Below are 9,367 nucleotides of genomic sequence, written 5' to 3'. Positions count from 1 at the left end.
TCTACTGAAAAGTGTGACGACATTTTTCCTCAAGTGCATAACCTGTGACTTTTTGCCAATGTGCTCCTGTGGCCACTGCCAAAACTGCCTTTGATTGCAACAGGAGGTCTGTTGGTCTGAGGAATCCATGACCAGACATGCAGTGTCACACATAATAAACTACAGATATTAAAGGAATTGAGCTGATGCAGACAGAGTGCTTCTGTCTGCAGCATTTATTATTATCGCTTGTTATAAGGAACTGAGGATTCTTAACACATGAAGGGAATTCCAAGGGAATCAGAGATGCAAAAGTGAGGAAATTCACTTATTGGGTTTTATACATTTGCTTTCCTTCTATGCAACGTTTCGTTCTCCTTTTTTTTTTTTAATTCAAGTTGTGAACTGCAAAGGAGAAGAATCAAAACTAAAACTGAAGGAAACTGGCAGGAAATAAAATAAAGGAAAGGAGAATTCTGTTTTAAAAGATAAAATAAGTAATTCCAGATCCCACAAAATAAATCCTGAAACAAAATGCAACACATTTTTTAAATCTATTAAATTACAAGCTGAAAAGCTGCTTTTAAAGCATGAGAAGTCAAAATGAGTTGTTTCTTTTAGCTCACTGCCGCTGCCAAACAGAGCTTCTGCGCTTCAGCTTGGGCAGAGGTCTGGGAGATGTTTGCTTTTGGGCATGAAGTGGTTCCTTCACACCTTTACTGGTGAAAATCCCACATACAGCCATTAGATCCCAAGTAGAGAATACCAAAGCCTTGGATTACCTTAGAAAGGAAAGCATTGCTGTTGACTTTAAGAAAGAAAACTAGTTACACGTCACTTATTTCTGAGTCTGTCCATCTTTGAGAAACAGCCCATAAACCATATTTCTTGAATTTCTGAGCTCGGAGTATGCTCTTTCATCCTCCCATTTTCACTGGTGGCAAATCTGGATTCCAGCAATGATTCTGCATAGAAGCAAAGGGGCAGCTGATACAAAGAAGACCTTTACCTGCCAGTGAGCCACTTCCCATCTATGTATTAAGAACAGCCCAATTAGCACTGATAAAGTAACTGAGATAATTATAATAAAACCTGTAGAGACTGTCCAGGGCTACAACCGGTGCACTCTCTTCTCAATTCCTCACAGCTCTTGATGTGCTGCTGCTCTGAACACATCCCCTGTACTCCTGGAGTGACTCAGTCCCTGTAGCTTGCCTGAGCTAGGCATCTGGGAAGAAGCAGAAAGAAACACAACTATGCACCAAGGAGGAATTTGCTGACTGCAGAGGTGAACTGAATCTAAAGAGAGTGGAATAAAATTGGGACTGAACTATCCTGATGCATGAAAATGGTTTTCCCTTGGCATTCCAGGCACCCCCAGGTTTCTTTAATTGTACTTTACAGCAGCCGCACAACTCTGACCTGACAAGCCCCTAAAAATAGTGAGTAGAAACAGGGAAAGTCACTGCCTGGCATCCCCTGAAGAGACAATGAGGCAGCTCAGAGTGAAAAGCTTGGTATCTATCTGAGCTTCCAAAAAGTGGCCCTTTCTGGAGTGTGAGTTCAATCTGGAGGTTTTATTGTGAATAAGAGACCTCCAAGTTTATGGGCTGGTCAGAATTTTGTTGTATCCTCATGATACTTTCAGGGACCAGTTCTCCAGTTCTCACTATTTTAAGGCTTTATGGTCTTCGGACTACTTTCCATCACCTGAAATCTCAGTACATGCAATGTAAGCTGACAGCTCTTGATGAACCATCATTATATCTTGGCTGGATATCCAGCCTAGTGAATCACGAAGCTGCCAAATCTCTTTACTATGAACAATCTCTCAGGCTTCAGTGGGAATAATGAAGAACACAGAGTTAAAATCCCTGCTTGGAAATTGGTAAATACCTCAAGCTCCACATCTGCCTTAAGCAAGTCTTGTAAAATACAGGAGCCATTTGGAAGTGCAGATTAAAAGAAAATCTTCCAAGTTCCTTTGTATTTTCTCTGAAGATAGTGAAAGTTGAAGTGGGATCTCTACTGATGGTAGCTGCCCCACAGACATGCAGAGCTACCTCTCCAAAACACTTCCCTGTGTTCTTAGGAAAATTCCACATTGAACACCCATTTCTACTGCCACCATCTTCCATGGCAGGAAACAGGGTTTGCAGGAGAGGAATGGACTACACCACGTAGCATGGAAGCCTGGATAATACTGATTTGCTGGGATGTGTGATGCAAGAGTATCCGCACAGCTCCACATGAAGCCTTCTTTGATTTAGCAGACCTTGTAGTAAACTGGAGGTTTTCAGTCTGGCGGAACATGAGTGACAGTCACTGAGGTCTCTGTCCCACACGTCCCAGTGCTTGAATACAAGAAGTGCAGTGTAGGCACTGGGAGGGCTTTTGATATTTCAAGCTGGACAATGAGCAACAATAATACCATGCTGTCCTAACTAGAAAGGATGAAATATGTTTATTTTCTGCTATCCCAATGGTTCAGACAGGCTGGGTCTGGGAGTTTGGCTCTATGATTCATAAAATGCCAATACTCCTTTCCAGTTGGTTTGCCCCAGAGGCAGAATTAGTGCTTCTGTCTGGCACTGTATCTTGATCTAATGGATCCTGGTGGATGGTACTGGCTTGTACAAATCATTCGTAAGTCAGACAAGCCACCTGTGGATAAAAAGGAGTTTACTACAGCTCTGCGATCTGCTGGCTTTCAAAACCTTCAGTTTTGTGTGCAGGACACTGTATTGAAGGGCTGGCTCTTCACTGGACTACTGCTGTTCTGTCTAATGGAAGCATTACCTTTACACACCACTTTGTTCTTGTTGTTTCAAAGCCTAAGACCTACAAAACAGGGTTCCTGTAGGATGAAGTGAGCATGTTTTAATTCTTCAGCCAGGATTGGGGATTATCAGACTATAAATGTTATGAATTAAGATAATTTCATCTTCATTGTACATGCAGTACACTATATGGATATATTTCAGTTCAGAGCACACAGTATTCCATTTTCCAGATCTGCATTGTGCAGGTGTTCACCTCAGAGACTTGGTCTGGTTTCTGCTCCTGCTGCTCTGGCATTGTTCACCATTCAGCAATAGACATAATGCCCCACAATGTCACAAGGGACAACCAAGAAGGGAGAGAAAGTAGATGTAAAAATGCCTCTACTTTGCTCATACACAAAAAAGCTTACAACAAACATGCATTTTAAAGCAACTAAGTTATTCCATGGGAGAGGAACAGAGAAGGCAACTATTCATCTGTCAACATAGTGTAAAAAAGTTACTTGTCACACAGATGATCCACTTTCAGTAAAATCCTTGTTTGATTCATGTAAATAGGAGCCCTGACCATGTGCTACCACATTCATTCTCACACAGATTTGCTCATTTATTCCTTCGCCCAGGCATCCATGCAGAAAAAAACCACCATTCCCTATGTGTAACCACAGAAAATGTAGAAACAACCAACCAACACAATCCAAACACGACCAGACTGAACCAAACACGAACAAACTGAACCAAAATGTGTACCTTGTGAAAACAGTCACAAATCATTTTTCCTCTCTCTTCATACAGGTCACATTCATGTCTGCTTTTCACAAGTTAAAAGAAATTATGCTATCTAATTGAAGCTCAGGATATTTGAGGTACATTCTTTGTTAACAGCCGTGCTATTTATTTTTGGTCACTCTCAATTAAAAAAAAAAAAGTGTTAGATCTGTTCAATTGTTTATTTCTGACAGGAAACTAATATATTGGTGTGTAAGCACATACGTATATATATGTACACATACATATACACACATATATGCATTCACAACGATACGTATAGCTATACATACAGCTATATAATCATTTGTGATTTTGCATGTTCACCATCTGTATTTGAAGATAAATATTTTAAAATTAAAAGCAGTCACATTCCCATGGTTAATATTGGAAATTTCTTCAACAGTACTAAGTAACATTAAATTACATTTATCTTATTTACATTAACGCTAAACTTATTACAGAATGTTCAACTCCAATAACAGCAAGTAACTGAGCTGAAGAACACTACGTAGTGTGAATTTGTGGGGAGCAACATTAACAACTTGGTTTACACTACAATGAAGCAAAGAAACCTTTAAATGGAAAGTTAATTTTGTAAATTCTCCATAAATTATTTTGTTCTTTGACCTGGTGTTTATCAATAGTGTTTGCAAATAACATATGACTGTGCTGTAGGAAAACTGTATTAATTGATTCACAGTATTACGCACATGAAAATATCTGCATATAACATACTAGGGTTGAGCCAAGTAATTTATTCTTCAAAATCTTCCATACAATCTATAATTCTTTATATAGAATTTATTTTTGTACTTTCTCATCTGGTTATATCATGTTCTGATAATAGAAGATAAAGTAATATTTTGATTTTACACTAACATTTCTATGTATGTAAAGCTATATTCTTCTATGAGATGATATCTCTGTAGAGTTCTTTAAGGCAGCTCTGCTTTGAAGTAGTGGAAGACACTTAAATATCGGCTAAATATGCCTTTTCAAAGAGCAGTTTATGCTTCAGTGTAGTTTCACACATTAAAAGAAATAGATCTTAATCTCTCAGTCTTCTTATTACCTGAATAAATCGATCTCTCTAGTACCAATTATATTTTGTAAATGGTAACAAGAGCTGTGAAGCACTAAATTCTGCATTTTTAAAAGCCAAAAATAAGGGATAGCAATAATTTATTATTAAATTCTAAATTTCGTGCATGAGTGTAAATGCTTTTTATTTAAGAGCAACTATATTAAAAATACAAAACTATTTAAAATTCCTGATTTCCATCAAGTTATTATTGACATTTCTTCCAACCAGTACTCGTCTGATCACAGAATAAAGACATTCAAATGTTACAAGCATTTGTGGTGGACTGAATTCCTACAGAAGCCTTTATATGGAAGGATTTGCAAATGTAAAGATCAATGTGATATTTTAAAGTGACAACAACAGCAGCTTCTAATTTAATCAGCAGGAAAATTCTGCTAAGGAATATGGATATCCTCATATTACATACAAATAGAGAATAACAATGTGAGCTATTCCAAAGAAAGTTCATCAATTTCTCAAAAGCAATGAGACCCTAAGAAAGTACCTAAAACCGCCACGATGCTGTGATCCCCTGTCGAAGTTGGAAGGATGAGGAGAGCTGTAACCAATAAAAAGGGCAACTGATGTTCGAGAGGTCTCGGCGAGAGAAGAGAAGCCGGAGGGAGGAAAAGGGCTACCACCTTCGGGGTTGCCGAGGGAGGGCCGCCTTCCCCCCCTCCCTGAGCCGCCTCCGCATCACCCCTCGGCAGCACAGGGACAGTACCCGCCGCCCGGGGGCTCTCCCCTCGCTGCCGCGTTGAAGCGGGCGGTGACACGGTCGGGGTTAAGCACTAGTCACCAAGGTGCTCTCCCGCGCCCTCGCCTGCTCCCCGGCAAACCCACCCCCGGGGCGGCCCGGTCTCGGCTTGCGGCAGCTCCCGGCGTTGCGGCGGCGCCAGGGCTGGTTGGGGACAACCCCCCGGGCCACCTTTCTGCTCCCGCCGCCCCCTCGGTGCGCAACGGCCGCCGGCACGGCCTGAAACACCGCGACCCCTCGGTGCCGCCCTTACCCGCTCCGGGAGGGCAGCGCAGCGCTCCGCGACCGCGCAGTCTGCGCGGGTGGGAGGGAGGGCGCGGCGCCGCCCGCTTCGCCGCGCGCTGCCCAGCTCTGCCGACGGCAGGGTGACGGCCCCGGACCGCCCCGCCGGGCGCCTCCGCCGGCCACCGCGGCCCCCTCTGCCCGGCCCCGCTTACCTGAGGGCCCCCTGCGGACAGGGGCTCTCCGGCACCGGGGTCTTCGCCGTGCCCCCTTCCCGGCGCAGCCCTCTCCCAGGATCCCGCTACGGCCGCGTCCCCGCGGAGCCCTCGCCCCACCGCCGGGGCCACCCGGACCCCAAGAGCCGCGCCGGTAGTCCCCCCGCCACCGCACCGCCCCAGCACGGCAGCATCCTCCTCCCCCGCGACGGCTCCCCGCCCAGAGCAGACCCCGGGAAACGCCTACCGCAGCGCCTGCCCCCGGCCCCCCCGCCGGCACCGAGCCGTGCCCCCCCAGCTGTCCCCCTCCCCCGGGGCCCGCTGCCACCCCCGCCCGTGGACCCCTCCCCGGGGCAGAAGCCGTCCCGGGAGCGGCTGCGAACCGCAGCGAGGGAGGCTCACAAGGTGGACGGAATTCCCCCTTGCAACGGTACTTTAAAAAGAGGACTTTCTTTTAAAGTTGGAGGGGGAAAACAAACATAACAAAACCACCTCCAAAGTCTTCCTGCCACTTGTCCTTCAGGGCATCTGACAACACTTTTGAATATAAGGCTGTTGTGGGAGTTGCAGATGTTGACATGAATGGCTTAAAATTAAAATTACTGCTTCATAGAAAGTACTCGCAGGATACAAAATTAGGAATTTGTTTGAGGTATGAAACGATTCGTGGCACAGCTGGTATGTAAAATAAAACCATCAAACGTCTTGTCATAATCAAATATTCCCTAAGTCTGAACTAGCAACATTGCTTTTGAAAGATGTCGTTCCATATAAATGCCTTTAACGCCTGGTAGAAAATTCTTATGAACATGTTGACAAATGAAATAACCCGGTTTATTTGATTAGTGTCCATGTAATCTGAATATTGGCTTGTATTGGGAAAAGAAACGTCAACCCTTTAATGTTTTTGAAAGGATGGATTTTCGCTGCAATTAAAGAGTAATCTTATACCAATAAAGAGTGAATCACGCTCTACGTGTTCTGTGCTACAGAGATTAAAGAGGATGAAGTCAGGAGTTTGTGTTTTCTTTTAAAATTCAGCTCAGGCAGGACGAACAACGTCAAGGAGCAGAACGGGGGTTTGGTAGCTGGCCCACCGCTGTGGAAGGTCTGCATCCTGCCACCCTCGCAGGGACGGATTGACGTGCCGGCGGTATCTCGTAATACTTCTTTGGAAATACTTCCTGATTCGGAGTGCAGATGTCAGGAAACCGAGATGAACAATTCCAACTGCACTTCATAGCGCAAGCATTCGTATTTTTGCAGCCTTTGTGCAAACAGCTACAGAAGACGTAGGGTGGGATAATTAGGCGTTGTCACCTGCCTTACGGAGCTTGAATCACTGTGAGACAGTGCGCTGAGGGAACCTATGTCCTAGGGCAAGATTCGCATCTTAAGGTCAGCTCAGCTGATGGCTGGTTTGATTTTCCTTCGAACAATACGCGAACAAATGAGGCCGGCGCCCGGGTCACCAGCAGTGGAGGGGCCGCGCCCCCGGCCCGGCCCACTCTGCCTTCCCACCCCCTTCCCTTGTACAACTGCACTAACCCCACGCACACCTCGCCCCGTTTTCGGACCTGTCAGGCTTGCCCAATGACAGCCACTGGAGGGTCGGGAAGCCTGTTTTGTTGAGAACACGAGGCTGTGATGCCGGGAGGCAACTCTGTGGAACCAGCCCGCAAACGCCGTGCCCGTCCCTCCTCGCAGGGGGTGGGCGAGCAGGGAAGGGGCACTAGCAGAGCGCCAGCCCCCCCGTTCCCCGGCATATTTGCGGTTCGGGACTAATGGCGATAGTCGGTAGCTAGAGGTAATCGCGGCGGTATCGCTGCTTTCGCGTCCGCCCAACGAGCCTTAAAACATACCTTCTTCGCTAGGACCTCCTACCCTTTGGAGAAGACAGTGCAGGCAGCCTACTCTCTTTGCAGAGTAAGATGATTTATCAGTGATCAGAGAAAAACAATGCACATTATCAAGAAGTAGTTATAACCAAATTTTTCTTTGTAGTGCCTTATTCTGCTTTGGAGACTCCCTCAAAGTCTGCCGCGTTATTTTACGAAAACAATCTGATGTTCAGAAAGCACCGAGGGCATATGAAGCTACTAGCACTTTTATTTTGTTTTGGAAGGCCTCAGTGGCTGCAAGGGAAAGCGGCTGCTTCTGGCAGGGGATAGTGAGGGCGTCCGGGACGCGATGCCAGGGCTGCGGCTCCCGGGGACGGTGCAAACTGCGGGCGCTAGTGGGCACCGTCGAGGCCTAAGTCCAGCGGAGCGGGAGGAAGGGGGATTCCTGCTACCCAGCTGCCGCTTGCTCATTTTTTGTGAATGTCACCAGGGAGGATGTGGGTTTCTTGTATTTCTCCATGATCTAAGTAATCGCTGGGTCTGAACTGGCCAGTGCACAAAAACCTTTAAAGTGGTTAGCTCAAGCAGCGCGTTCAACTTCTAGATGTGCATTGTTAAAATTGGGCGAGCGGCCGAAAACCGGTGTACCCTCTAATCTTTTCTTGGTAAGTCCCCGACCGCCACGGCGGTTGGATGTGTCTGAGCTCGGTCCAGCACAGAAACAAAGAGCTGAAACTGAGATGCATTCCCCACAGCGCAACTTTATTTCAGACTTGCGTGCGGAAATCTACACCGCACAAAACACGCGAGGGGCTCCTGGAGGGGGGAACCGGGTCCGACGGGGAAGAAGCTCTGCGCGGCGGGGGCAGGCGCGCCGCGTCCACGCGTGGCCTTGTTGGGCGCAGAGGGAAAGGGCCCGCCGGCTGCGTGGGTGCAGCCCGCCGCCTCCCGACGGAGCCGCACGGCTACCGCGGAGCCGGCGCGGTCCAGGACAGAGCTGCTCACATTCTGCTCACACCCACATCCCGCAGCCCTTCCAACTCCTCCCCGCAGGGCTGCGGGCTGAGCCCCGCCCCGGGAGGCCCTGTGCCCCCTTGCATACTAGCTTTATCGGGGGGGAGGAGGAGTTGTCACTTTCTGCTGTTGGCATGTAAAAGCGGTTCCTGGATGGAACGTTATCGCTCGGCTTTCAGGGCGAAGAGGCCCCCAGCGAGGCGGTGGGTGTTTGGGGGGCGGTACAGATGGGGCAGCGTGCCAGCACCCCAGTGGGGATGGATTCCCCTCGACCTTGACTCGCGTTCAAAAGCCTCCCCCCAAGAAAAAGAGAGAAACGTCTAGTCCCAACTCTGTCATGCAAAGTGACTCTGCTCGCATTCTTCCCCGTGGCTCTTTTCATTAATTAGGGGGCTGCAGCGGGTGCGGGGGAGGGGAAAGCGGCTGGAAGCCACTAATTATTCAAACTTTGAAGACAGCATCCAGATGAGCTGGGTCAACTCTTTAGGGCAGTGCTTTGTAACCTGTGTGTATTAGGCTGGGAGTGATTATGCTACAGTTCAAAGCATCCATTAGCAGATTTCGTTTCATCATTACTCATTGCCTGCAGGATGTGTGCAGACCCCAGTGTGAGTAAACTAAGGTTTTTTACTACCAAAAAGAAACAATTTGTTGTGGCATGAAAGAGTTGTGAAAACCTGTCTTACCCCCAGGCAATAACA

This window comes from Caloenas nicobarica, chromosome 7 (assembly GCF_036013445.1).
Source record: "Caloenas nicobarica isolate bCalNic1 chromosome 7, bCalNic1.hap1, whole genome shotgun sequence".
NCBI classification, from domain to species: Eukaryota; Metazoa; Chordata; class Aves; order Columbiformes; family Columbidae; genus Caloenas; species Caloenas nicobarica.
The sequence above is the reverse complement of the archived record's forward strand: the minus strand, read 5'-3'. Positions refer to the sequence as shown.